This window comes from Acinonyx jubatus, chromosome F2 (assembly GCF_027475565.1).
Source record: "Acinonyx jubatus isolate Ajub_Pintada_27869175 chromosome F2, VMU_Ajub_asm_v1.0, whole genome shotgun sequence".
In the NCBI taxonomy this organism is placed as follows: Eukaryota; Metazoa; Chordata; class Mammalia; order Carnivora; family Felidae; genus Acinonyx; species Acinonyx jubatus.
The window spans coordinates 17,055,131-17,069,520 of record NC_069394.1 but is presented as its reverse complement, the minus strand read 5'-3'; the positions used below and the strand labels follow the sequence as shown (position 1 = coordinate 17,069,520).

Here is a 14,390-nt window from a genome sequence, read left to right as displayed (position 1 = left end):
ACAGGGCCGCGGCTCCGCGGTACGGGGGAAGGACGGTATGGGGCGGGGCCAAGCGGGGCGAAGGCACAACTGGTGGGAAACAGTGGTTGCCAGGGGCAACGGCAAATACTCCAGCCAATGGCGAGGCTTAACGCCTACTACCTAGTTCAAGCCGGAGTTGTAATCCAGGTGGGTGCTCTTGGATGGTGTTTAAAAAGGAAGGAGGAAAATAAAGTACATAGTTCCTCATCTGTTCTTTCATTTGACAAATGTTTGTTGAGGGCTAAGTGCCAGGGTTCTAGGTAGGGTTCTAGACACCGAGGATCCTGCGACTATCAGAGCTGTTGTGGTACCTTCTCTCCTAGAGCTTACATTCTGATGGGGTTAGACAACTACTAATAAGTGCAAAAGATAATTTCAGAGAGTGAGGAAAAAAAAGGAATATAAAATAGGATGATGCAGTAGAGTGACGAGGTGGGAGCGGGGAAACGTGGGGAAAGATGACTACTTTAGATGAGAATGGTCAAGGAGACCTTGGATGAAGTGTCCTTTGAGCTGAACCACCCCCACCCCCCAGGCAAGAACTGGGGAGTTTTCCTTGCAGAGAAAACAGCCACTCCTGTTAGCTTGGAATGTTAGAGGAACTGAAAGCAAAGTTATATTCTTAACTATGAATATAATTCCTCAAGCAGGATTTAATTACAAGTAGATGAGAATCCACCTTATTCTTAATCTGTAAAAAGGGAGACAAAACTGTTCCTGTTTATTTTCAGATGTAAGTCCTGCAGTTTAAGACTGATTAAGCCAAAAGGGGGGGGAAAAAAAGATTGATTAAGCCATCCAGTAAAGACCACTAGAAACAAGCCTGTAGCCCAGAGTTAGTTTTATTTACTTTCTGCAGCAAGGGATACTGGACTCCAGAGGAACCTGGACCATCTCATCAAGCAAAAAAAGAATAGGGTCATTATTGGATTGCGAGGAAAGGTGAAGTAAAATTTTGGTGAAATTTAAATGAAGCAGTGTTTTGATAGGCTCAAAGCAAAGCAATGCTGTGTGTAAAAGTGTTAACATCAAGCCTAGGCCTGAGGGGCACCTGGGTGGCTCAGTAAGTTGAGCCTCCAACTTCCACTCAGGTCATGATCTCACAGTTTGTGAGTTCGAGCCCCACATTGGGCTCACTGGTGTCAGCCTGTCTGTGCAGAGCCCACTTCAGATCCTCCGTCCCCCTCTCGCTGCCCCTCCCCTGCTAGCGCTCTCTCAAAAAATAAATATTAAAAAAAAAATAGGCTTAGGTTAAATTCCAGTTTAAAAAAAAAAAAAAAGCCTAGGCCTGAGCTTAGAAGCAAGTTCAGGGTCCTCTTCCCTTTGAAATCTCAAATTTAGGTTAGACGTGGAATGTTGGGTCTGAAAACTCCTTATTTAAAGTTTTGCAACTAGATTGAAAATCGTGTGTCAGGATGACCCATATAGCTCAGATCCTTCAGGCCAGAATGGGATTTTCCATCCACACCAAAAAAATTTCAAACCGTGAAGTGTGTACAACAATGTATTATTTTAAAGAAGATTTTTCAGCACAACATCCCTGATATTCATTAACAGAAACTGTATTTACAGAATAAAAAGGCACTAAGTATTCCACAGACTGATAAAAGTATACAACATTTGGAGACCTAATTGATATCAGGCATAAAGAATATATAAAGAAACCCCTCATTCATACAAAGCTGGTGGGAATATAAATTAGTACAACCTTATAAAATAATATTGATATAAAAGCTAGAGGGGCCCCGGGGTGGCTCAGTCAGTTAAGCGACCGACTCTTGATTTCGGCTCAGGTCATGATCTCATGGTTTGTGAGTTTGAGCCCTGAGTTGGGCTCTGTGCTGACAGCACGGAGCCTGCTTGGGATTCTCTCTCTCTCTCCCTTTCTCTCCCACCCATTTCTTTCTCTCTCTCTCTCTCACTCAAAATAAATAAATGAAGATTTAAAAATAAATAAAATAGGGGCGCCTGGGTGGCTCAGTCGGTTGAGCTTCTGACTTCAGCTCAGATCATGATCTCACACTTCACAAGTTCGATCCCTGCATCGGGCTCTGTGCTGACAGCTCAGAGCCTGGAGCCTGCTTTGGATTCTGTGTCTCCCTGTCTCTCTGCCCCTAACCCACTCACATTCTGTCTCTGTCTCTCTCAAAAATAAATAAACATTTAAAAATTTTAATTAATTAATTAGTTAATTAATTAAGTAAAAGCTAGAGCATTGTATAAATAACATAATATTTGGAGATATTGCCTGAGCTCCATTCTCTGCATCTCCCTATCTTCTTGTACCTGCTACATATTGTATCCAAGATACAATAAGAGGAAATGTGTTATCTAGTTTAGGTGGAAAGCTAAGGAAGGTTTCTCTGATGAAACTAAGTACAGGTTCTGCCCCCCCCCCAAAAAAAATCTACCAAGAACAAAACAACACATAATGTTTGGCAATGTTTATTTCTAGGTTGTGCTCTAAAATTCAGAGTGCACAAGCTTGAGAGAACTGAATGCTAGGCAAATAACACAGAAGGGCCAACACAAGTAATAGAAGTCCACAGAAGGATTGCCATCGGCTGAATAAAAGATTCCCTAGGAATCATGTCTACATGGGACTGTCAGGAACAGACAGTACCTTCATGAGCAGAGCTGGGAAGAGAGACCAGAGGAGAAAATTCCAAATGGGGAAGTGTTTGGAAGGGCCTTGGGTCTGCTGTATACTTGGGACATCAATTTTCTCTGGTTCCAAGGTACAGTGCTCTACTTTATCACTGACCAGAAACTTTCTGGATGCTGGGGTCTTGCTCTAGTTTAATGCAAACAAAAGCATTATGGTATCAACTTTGTCTACACACTTTGTTCTAATTGATCAAATGTAATTTCTAAATTTGGATGAAAAAGTACGTGTGTATTATCTTTTAAAAAATCCCAATGCAAAACCGTAGCCAGGTTGATTTGTTATAACCCAATAAAGAGAGATAGATACTGCCAGCCATAAATGATAAAAATTTCCTTTCAATGAGCATTGGCTAACAGTCCTGGGGCTGACAAAGAAAAGATGTGAGAAGGAATGAAGTTCTTAGAAAAATTGGGAAATAACGTCATTTTATTTTAAACTAGGTGGATTGGTTTCCCTGAGTTTGACTTATGAAGCGGTAATCCTAGGAGAAGTCAAAAATCTAAATGAAATCAAACTAACTGTCAAAAGTTCAGAAGGAAACTGCTCCGCGTTTCCATTTGACTCACGGATTTGTTAACAGTCTCAATGTCTTACCAACCAAAATGTTGCCTTTTTAGATTAATTTATTTTTGAAACAAAATATTTATCATCGAAGAAAAGTTTTCTATTTCTTTAAAAAAAATAAATAAAATAAAATAAAATTCAGAGTGCATGCTCTGGAATTCAACTTCAGGCTTTAGAAATACTAAAGTTTAAGTTGTGGTTACACCACTTATTAGCACTATCATGTAAAAATGACAACCTCATGGTGCCTCAGTTTCTTCACCTATAAAATGTGAGAGGAAAAAGTAACAGCAAAACTGCTTTCAGAGGATTGTGAAGATTTAAATCAGATAAATTCAGGTTTAGCACTTAAAGCAGCATCAGCATTATTACTCTTCTCTTTTTGCTTCTCTTTTTGAAATGTTTTACAATGAAAGCATATCGCTTTTAGAAATAGAAATCTGGATTTTCAACAAACCCTATCCCTCCCACCATGTGATTCTGATCCAAGTTATCTGCCAACCATTCTTTGAGAACCATCAGACTAGATGGACATTCAGGATTTTTCTGTTTCTCTTTATAAAATCACTATATATTGTGATAAATTATTCTGGGCATAAAACACAAAGGTGGCTTATTCTTAGCCATCTTCAATAGAGGACTTCCCCCAATGCTCCCAAATAGCTTGCTCTAGAATTTAATTGCTTGGCTTGTAAGGAAGTCCCTGTGTTACTGCCATCAACACTCGTCATCATTTAAAACATGCAGGTAATGATTGGGCTAAGTTCTAGGAAAAATTGTGGAGGTGTAGGGGAAATAGGTGATCTCATGAATTATTGACAAGAATATCCATCGGTACAACCTCTCCAGCAAGCAATTTGGTAATATTCAAATGCATTTCTAGGAATTTAAGCTTTAGATAGACTCCAACTTTTTAAAAATGCACAAGGAGAGTCATTGCCACATTTTTTTTAAATAGCAAGAGATTGGAAATAGCTGAATAAGTATCAATATGAAACTGATTAAACGATGGCTTATCCATATGGTCAAATACTATCAACCTTCATTAGAAAAAAATAACTTTGTACACTATAAAATAGAATGCTGTCTAATAACATACAGCATCAAGGACACAAGAGTTACAGTACAAAGTTCACACTATGCTATTATACAGTTGTACAGAAAGCACACACACAAACACACACACAGTATTTGCTTGAAATAGTGGTTGTCTCTGGAAATGGAAACTCAGAGGATGGGAGACAGGAGTGGGAAGGAGATATGTTATTGCATGTTCTTTTATCCTTTTAAATTTTGTCCCAACTATGTGTACTACATATTCTAAAATTAATTTTCAAAATATGTAGAAAGGCAGTTTGTTCAGAAAGGAACAGGTTCAATGCCAAAAACTTAGAAAGATAGTTAGAAAAGACCTTAACTCTGTCTTTCCTGCCATATTGATGTACATCTCCTATTGTTTCTGTTAAAAAAGGATGTTAAGGAAACGGGGGGGGGGGGGGGCGGGGGGGGCGGGGCGCTTGGGAAGAGACCGCCATTGAGAGCACAATATTGCCTAAAGCGCTGAAAATTGGCACTGCGCCTCAGAGTAATGCTGACAGACGTTGGGGTGGGGGGGGGGGGCTGACGACTCAAATATCATCTGTCACAACAGTCATGCAGGAACACCATCCTAATGGGTTGCCTGCCACATAAGTGGCATCTTCAAAAATTCAAAGCACATTGCAAAGATGTAATTAATTCTTACATTAACTAGTAGGCAGTTTCATTAGCCCCATCATGCAGGTGAAGCTATGGCAAGAATAATAATTTCTCTTTTGTCATGCCTGGCAGAACCTGTCCTATATTTTTAGTCCTAAGTCTGGGAAATTTTAAAGATTTTGGCACACTGGGCTGGGAAACAAGGCAGTTACTAAACACTGGATAGATTATTCCCCATTTGTTATTTTGATGCACACGTGCGTGCGTGTGTGTGTGTGTGTGTGTGTGTGTACTAAAAAGTCAGCCTTAGGGGCGCCTGGGTGGCTCATTCGGTTAAGTGCCCACCTTCAGCTCAGATCATGATCTCACAGTTTGTGGGTTCAAACACCTTGTTGGGCTTTCTGCTGTCAGCACAGAGCCTGCTTTGGATCTTCTGTCCTCTCTTTCTGCCTCTCCCCTGCTTATTCGTTCTCTCTCTCTCTCAAAATAAAAAAATAGAAAATAAATAAACAAAAATAAAGTCAGCCTTTTACATACCATAAGGAACGAATCTGGATTCCAGGCTTGCCTCTGTCTTTTGCTGATTGTGTGACCTTTGCTGATTGTATGTGACCATGGGCAGGTCACTAAAAACAATAACAATATTACCTGACACTACAGCAAAGTTGTTTGTTGTCCATTTGAATTGACAGCCTGCTGTTAACCAAGCTCTGGGCTTGAAGTTTCCATGCATGCCCTTAATGGGCACACTAACCCCCATAGATAGGTACAGAATTATTATTATTATTATTATTATTATTATTATTATCATTATCATTATTATGGACACTGAGAAACAGATTATCATCTAACTCATCCAAGGTCCCATAACTGTAAGTGGTGATTCCAATCCAGGGCTGTCTGACCTGAGTCCATCTTTTAACTGCTCTGCTCTACCTCTGTGACAAATGTAAAAGTTCCTTATAAACTCCAAAGCATCTCACAGATACTAGTTTTACTCTAGTAACTAAGACAAAGGACCAGCACATGGGAGGCAATTAATGTTGTATAGATGAGTAAAGCAGGCTGGCTGAACCAAAGTTTATGCAAGAAGTATTTGGAATAAAATAATCCCTTTAATATCAGACTTCTCTTAAGTAACAATTCCACATGCCAAAATCATCAGAGAACAGTAATCCAAGCAATGATTACAGCTATTGATAACTTATATTCATCAGTCATAGTTTACATTCATAATCAGAACAATAGTAAATGATACTCGTTCAAGATATGCCTTGGGGAAGGCCTGCAAGGATCTGACATACCTTCCTTCTAAATCAAAGAAAAAACTCCTCCGTGTTAGAATGTGAGTAATATTTAAATACAGGATTCTTATCAGTTGGCTTTGGATCCAAGTCATCACCCATGGTGTAGACATTCCACTAGAATTAAGGCTCAAGCAAAACTCCCAAAAGCCTTTAATTGGAGACACATCCAGAGAAAGGCATATTAACCAGAATCCTGAGCTATTGCAAAGACTTGAGGCCTGTTTCCATCACTATCAGGAAACAACTTATTACCAGTTTGTTATAAAGGATACAACTCAAGAAAAGCCAAATGGAAGAAATGCACAGGGCAAGGAAGGGAGAAAGTATTCAGAGCCCCCATGCCTTCTCTGGGTGCACCACCCTCCCAGCACCTTGATGTGTTCACCAACCTGGACGCTCTCGGAATCCCTTCGTCTTGGGTTTTTATGGATGTTCCATTACCTAGGCCTGATTGATTAAATCATTAGCCATTGGTGATGAACTAAATTCCCAGCCCCTTCCTCCTCCCTGGAAGGTCAGAGGGGTGTGGCTGAAAGTTCCCTCCAACCACAGGTAGGTTCTGCAACCAGGCCCCCATCCTCCTAGAGTAACCACAATAGCATAAACTCAGGTCTGATAGAAAATGATTATGGATAACAAAAGGTGCTCCTTTCATCCTAGCACTCAGGAAATGAAGTTCTGTGCCAGGAACAGGGACAAAAAACAAATAGATGTTTCCCATTGTACCACAATATCATGCAGCTGTTAACCAAAATGTAACTAAGACTATGAGTTTTGCAACTAAAAATTTTAAGGGTAGGTTGTTTTACTAGGAAAGAATAGAGTAAGTAGAACAGGATGTAGGGGAGGGAGGATGCTTATTGAAAAAAAGAGAGAGAGAGGCACCTGGGTGGCTCAGTCAGTTAAGCATGGGACTCTTGATATCAGCTCATGTCATGATCTCACAGTTTCTGAGTTCAAGCCCCACGTCGCACTCTGTGTGGACCATTGGAGCCATCTTGAGATTCTTTCTCCCTCTTTCTTCCCCTCCCCCACTCTCTCTCAAAATAAATAAATAAGCTTTAAAAAAAATAAAAGAAGGGGGAGATATAAAAATTTACTATCTTCTAGTTTGTTTGTTTTTTTTTTCCATATCGTACTGTTCTTTTCATTTACCTTTTCATAAAAAGAGTCTTTCCTGGGTTGCCAGGCTGGCTCGATCAGTAGAGCATATGACTCTTGATCTCAGGGTCATGAGTTTGAGCCTCACGTTGAGTGTAGAGATTACTTAAAAATAAAATACAATTTGGGGCGCCTGGGTGGTGCAGTCGGTTAAGCATCCGACTTTAGCCAGGTCACGATCTCGCGGTCCGTGAGTTCGAGCCCCGCGTCAGGCTCTGGGCTGATGGCTCAGAGCCTGGAGCCTGTTTCCGATTCTGTGTCTCCCTCTCTCTCTGCCCCTCCCCCGTTCATGCTCTGTCTCTCTCTGTCCCAAAAATAAATAAACGTTAAAAAAAAAAGTTTTAAAAATAAAATACAATTTTAAAAGAAAAAAGAGGCTTTCCCTGTTTCTACAAAGTTTTCATAATTATCATTCTGTTGACTAAATAATATTCTACTAGCGATATAGCATAATCCTTTGACCATTTTCCTATTTCGGATGCCTGTTTTGCAATACCTAATACAGCTTGAACATCTTCATGTGTATACATTTTTGTATATGGATAGCTAGCTTCTTTTTACTAATAATACATGTTGAATATTAAGAAATTGAAACTTTGTGGGCATGGTCTTAATAAGTCTTCACAAGAACACTTCAACCCTATGAGGTACTTTTATTTTTATTTATAATTGAAGAAACAGCCTCAGAAAAGTTAAGTCACTTGCCACTTGCTAGTAAGTGCAAAGGTAAGACTCAAACCCAGGTCTGTCTACAGCCAAAGGTGGTACTCTCTAATTCAGTCATCCAACAAAGTACCATAGTCTGGGTGGTTTATAAACAACAGAAATTTATTTCTCGCAGGTCTGGAGACTAGAAGTGCAAGATCAGGGCACCAGCACGGTCAGGCTCTGGTGAGGGTCCCCTTCCATCTTGCATTTCTATCCTCACACGGTAGAAGGGAGAAGAGTGGTCTTTCAGGTCTCTCTTATAAGGGCATTAACTTCATTCATTAGGGCAGAGCCTCCCCAAGGCCCCACCTCCTGATACCATCACATTAGGCGTTAGGATTTTGACATTGTGGGGAGAATTTGGGGAGACACAATCAGCCCACAGCAACTTGTGAGGTACCAGGTACTCTTCCTGGAGCTGTGGATGCAGCAGTGAACCAAACTGACGAATATCCGTGGCCTCTTAGAGCTTACATTCTAGAGGAGGCAGGAAGACTATCCAAAGGGGCAGAAGTTAGATGCACAGTAGATGAACGCTTGACACGTGCCTGGAGCCAAAATAAAGCCAAGGAGATTTGGGTTGGTCAGGGAAGGCCTCACTGTGATCTCAAGGGACGCTTGAGTAAAGATCTTAAGGAGGTGAAAGAGCAAGCGATGCGGACAGCTGGGGAAAACCATTCAGGCAGCAGGGCTGGCAAAGGCCCTGAGTGGAAGCGTGCCTGGCAGGGAGGCCTCACAGCACCAAGCCCAACGTGGCTGAGTGGAGAAAGTCGGGGGCGGGGGTGGTCAGAGAGAGCAAGGAAGGAGGGGTACTTAGAATCAGGCAGGATATTGTAGGTTATGGAAAGGACGTTGCATTCTATTCCGGTCTTTTTTTTTTTTAAGATTTTATTTTTAAGTCATCTCTACACCCAACTTAGGGCTTGAACTCACAACCCTGAGATCAAGAGTCACATGCTCCACTGACTGACCCAGCCAGGCGCCCCTATTCTGCTCTTAACCACTCCACCACATTGCCTCTCAATAATTCTACTGGACAGGGGCGCCTGGGTGGCTCGGTCGGTCGGTCGAGCATCCGACTTCAGCTCAGGTCATGATCTCACAGTTCATGAGTTTGAGCCCCACATCGGGCTCACTGCTGTTAGTGCAGAGCCCACTTCAGATCTTCTGTCCCCCGAGTCTCTGCCCCTTCCCCACTTGCACGCACTCTCTCTCTCTCTCTCTCTCTCTCTCTCAAAAATAAATAAATCTTTAAAAAAATAATAATAATTCTACTGAACAGATTTCCAGGAGGGGGATTCTGACATGAAAGGATGTGAGCATCTTTATTACTATCACTCCCAGAGACTGCCTAGTCAGATTTAGGCTACAGGGGTCCTCGCTTACTTGGGCACTTCCAAGGCTCTTGCCTAACTTTCTTAAAAATGAGGGGAGGGGTGACTGGGTGGCTCAGTTGGTTAAGCGTGCAACTCGGTTTCAGCTCAGGTCATGATCTCACAGTTTGTGAGTTCTAGCCCCGCGTTGGACTCTTTGCTGACAGCTTAGAGCCTGGAGCCTGCTTCAGATTCGGTGTCTCCCTCTCTCTCTGCCACTCCCCAGTCTTGCGCTGTTTTTGCTTTTGTTTTATGTTTATTTATTCTTAAGAGAGAGAGAGAGAGACAGAGAGAGCCAGAGTGGGGGAGGAGCAGAGAGCGAGAGAAAGGGAGACATAGAAACCGAAGCAGGCTCCAGGCTCTGAGCTGTCAGCAAAGAGTCCAATGCGGGGCTCAAATTCGCAAACTGTGAGATCATGACCTGAGCTGAAGTCGGACGCTTAACCAACAGGCGCCCCTAAAAAAAATTAAAATTTTTAAATTTTTAAAAAATTTAAAATTTTAAAATTAAAAAAAATTTTAAAGAAACAGTAAGTATATACACCTTAAATTTCCACAATGATATATGTCAAATGTATTTAAATTAAAAAACAAAGTCAAACAAAAAAACAAGTATAATCATGTCTCAATTAGTACAGTAGCTAAATTCCAGGAAAATTTAGAGTATATTAAATCCCTGTAAATATTCTTCATGTTTATATGTAAAACAGAATTAGGTACTAGTTCAGCTATTACAAATGGGATTTTTACTTACAGGAATGTATTGGAAATGTTCAAAAGGATGCAGGACCATTTTATACATTGTAGGATGTCTGCCTAACATCCCTGACCCCCTTTCCTAAATTCCTGTTGTGCCCTTAGTTATTGTGATAACCCAAAACAATCATGTTATGAGTTGAATTGTGTTCCCCAAATAGATATATTAAAATCCTAACCCCTGGTCCCGGTGAATGTGATGTTATTTGAAAATAGTATTTGCAGATGTAATCAAGCTTAAATGAGGTCATAGTTGATTAGGGTGAGCTAGTCCATTGGATTAACAGTGACTTGATATACTTATAAAAGGAGAAAATGTAGACACAGACACAGGGGGAGAAGGCCATGCAAAGACAAGGGCAGAGATCAGAGTGATGCATCTCTAAGCCAAGGATTGCCGACCGGTACCAGGAACTAGGAGAGAAGCATGACAGACTCTCCCTCAAAGCCTCCAGACTTTGATTTCAGACTTCTGACCCCTGGAACCATGAGAGAGTGAATTTCACTATTTTAAGCCACCCAGTTTGCAATACTTTGTTACCGCGTCTCTGGGAAACCAATATAAATGTCTTACATAGCACAATGAAGACGCTGTTGAAAACCTGTCTTTGTGCCTCCTTCCTGCACAGTGCCCAGATCTCTGCTCAGATAATACCTGCCAGCAGTGCCTTCCCCGAACACCTTAATCCAGGTATCACCCCGCCCATCCTGCTCATTCCTTTACCCCGCTTAAATTTTTCTTCATTTTTCATTACCTGACATGATATACTTTATTTATTTTCTTAGTCATTGTCTGTCTTCCCAACTAGAATGCAAGTTCCAGGAAAGGGCAATTTTGTCTTGTTCACTGCCATTCCCCAGCACCCGGAACAACCCTTTCCCACACAGGAGCTCCACTGACATTTATTGAACTAGCAAATGAGGATCTCCTTTGCAGAGAGAGGACAAATGCAATCTTAATATAATGAGGAATAGAACAGAATAGCTTACCTGGAGAAAGCAAAGAGACATAGCAAAGCACCTGAGAGCTGGAAGACTTGGAGGAAAAGTAATTCAAATGTTTTAGTGAAAGTTGGATATACAACCTCTTTTGATCACGGGATGTTATTGCTGATGCCACAGATGTAATGTGCAAACATGCATATGCTTGACTGGCAAGGCATTGGAGCCAAAAAAGCTACAGCTGTCACGCTTGTCTGAAGCCAGTCCAAGTAGGCTGAACATGCATTTAGAGAGCTCTGAAAGCATTTTATATCTGGTACGTGCTGTCAAAGGCAATAGGAAAAAAAATGTGTTGGCAAGGGACAGTACATACTAACCAGCCGAGTTCGTGCGTGCATTAGGTTACATGCAGGTGTCACAGCTTCGGCACTGTAGACACTTCGGGTCAAACAGTTATTTGTTGGTGAGGGGCTTCCCTGCGTGTGGGAGGATGATTATCAGCATCTTTGGTACCATGTGACAGTAGCACCCACCTTCTCAGCTATGACAACCAAAAACGTCTGCAGACATGGCCAAATGTCCTCTGGGGGCAGTCACCCTTGGTTGAGAACCACTGAGTTACATATGATGCTTGTCCACTCCCCCTCCTTCCTTGGCAACTCCCCCTTATGCCCCCAACACACACACACACACACACACACACAGTGAAACAACCCTCCCACCTCCCTCTCCTCAAAGGATGATTTATTCCTATATGTTCTTCCACTGAATGTGCCTCTGGGACTTCCTGAGGTCATCCATGGTCAACCATGACATTAGAAGCCTCTAACAAAATACATCTCTTAAGGTCATGAGAGTGTCTAGTTCCGTTCTATATTGAGGCTAGACTTGACCATGTGACTTGCGTTAGCCAATGGGACATTGGCTGGCATGGTGATGCATGCAACAGCTTGTGAAACACTTCCACACTCAGGCTTGTCCTACTGAAACATTCCTTTCTAAGAGCCCAGGGCCGTGTAAAGAAGCTCAAGCTAGACTACTGAATGATGAGAGGCCGCGTGGACAGAGGCACAGGTAGGTGAGAAGCCATCTTGGATGTTTCAGCCCCAGATGAGCCTTCAGCTGCACGCAACCACGAGTGACCACGTCTGTATCGTGGTGAGTCAGGCTATATCGTGGTATATCAGCTGGGCCCAGTCAACTCACAGAATGGTGAAATTTAGGAAATCATGTTTGCTTGAAGCCAATGAATTTTGAGGTAATTTTTACACAGCAACATACAACTGAAACATCAAATGTCTAAGTCGCTGAAATGAGAAGGAAGCGGTGCAGTGCTAGAGCAGGCTCGTATTAGCTCGCAAGAGCCAACTGTTAAATTTTCAGGATTTTTCTGAGACGATTATTAAATACAGCCTTTATCAAAAATTGAATTATATAAACTTAGATGGAAATAAATTATATTTTAAAGGAAATACTCAAAACATATCATTTCTTGAAAAACATATCATTTGGGGTGCCTGGGTGGCTCAGTCAGTTGAGGGTCCGACTTCGGCTCAGGTCATGATCTCACAGTCTGTGAGTTCGAGCCCTGCGTCGGGGTCTGTGCTGACAGCTCAGAGCCTGGAGCCTGCTTCGGATTCTGTGTCTCCCTCTCTCTCTGCCCCTCCCCTGCTCATGCTCTGTCTCTCTCTCTGTCAAAAATAAATAAAACATTAAAAAAAATGAAAAATAAAACATATCATTTGTTAATTCCTATACCATATTTTACTATTATTGATGCTCTTGGAAGTTTTCTATGTCCATCGTATCTGTATGGTGAACATACTATGTAATAGTGTACTATTGCTCACCTCTTTCCAATGGCATCACATTGGTAGCTTGAAATTGGCCTTGAATAGTAGGAGTACTTATACCACAGAAATTACCAAATGCTACAAACCAGGGCTTTATTTTTGTCCAGAGAGCCAGTTGTTAAATTTATCAGCACATCACTGGTACTCTCCTTAGAGGGGCTTAAATAATAGCAATAATACAATATTTAGGGTGTGTGTGTGTGTGTGTGGTGTTAATGGGGAATAAACAGGATTATCATGCAAATAATGAATTCCCTTCATAGCTTAGCAGGATATGCTATGAGAATACAGATGAAGGCAGCACCAGAGACGTTCTGGGCGTACAAGTTTTTACTGGACTATTGTTTTTTTGTATATCTACAGTGTTAAGTGATGGTCATGGAGGCTTCCAAGTAATTGCTGTGTGCTGTGCTGCCAGTGAGAAAAGCATAATGTGGTTGCCTATTTCTTGTCTGTGGGTAAAAATCAGCAAAGTCTGGCATTCTGGACGGTTTAATAAAGAAAGATACAAGAAATAATAATAATAGTAGTAATAACAGCTAGCATTCACTGAGGACTTCTGTGTGCCAAAGTTGTTCTAAACTCTAAACAATTTTGGGGTTGCTCCTATTTTTATCCCAATTTTACAGATGGAGAAATCAAGGCACGGAGAAGTTCAATATTATGCCCAGGGTTAGAGTACTAGTAAGCAGTGGACTCAGGCAACATACTTATGGGGAGAACAGGGTGGAATATGTGAAATTAGGACTTCGTGTTCACAGTACTCATGAATTAGAGTCAAATTTATTTACTCCTATGGGAGATATTCCCAGCATTCTCTGACTCCACAGCCCTCTGCCCAGCAAGGCCTTTGTAATAGGCCTGTTTGGGCAGAGTAACACCCTTCTAAGGTCTACAGGTGAAGGTGGTAATCCCATTGTGCATACCCTATCTTATCTTTCTCTTTGCTCATGTAGAAAATTGCTTGCACAGGGATGCTTGGCTGGCTCAGCTGGTAGAACATGTGATTCTTGATCTTGGGGTTGTGAGTTTGAGCCCCACATAGGGTGTAGAGATTACTTAAAAATAAAATCTTTGGGAAAAAAAATTTTTAAAGAAAGAAATTTGCTTGCAGTATTTTTCAAAGCCATCAATATAATAAAACCCAAACTACTTGGGTAAAGGGGAGAAGGGAGGGATGGATGAGCAGAGCACAGAGGATTTTTAGGGCAAAGAAAGTACTCTGGATATTATAATGTCCAAAGCCACAGAATGTACAACACCAAGAGTGAACCATAGTGTAAACCAGGGGCTCTGGGAAATTATGATGTGTCCATGTAGGTTCATCAGTTGTAACAAA

The 14,390-nt window shown here is 41.4% G+C and overlaps 1 protein-coding gene across 1 annotated transcript in view; it reads left to right on the top strand.

Moving 5' to 3' along the window:
• The first annotated feature begins 56 nt into the window (after nt 1–56).
• The window catches only part of TBC1D31 (TBC1 domain family member 31), a 95,104-nt gene continuing 80,770 nt past the window's right edge, over nt 57–14,390 (top strand). The window contains exon 1 of the mRNA XM_027063970.2: nt 57–168. The gene's annotated coding sequence lies outside the window, so the exon portion shown is untranslated. The remainder of the gene's footprint in view (nt 169–14,390) is intronic.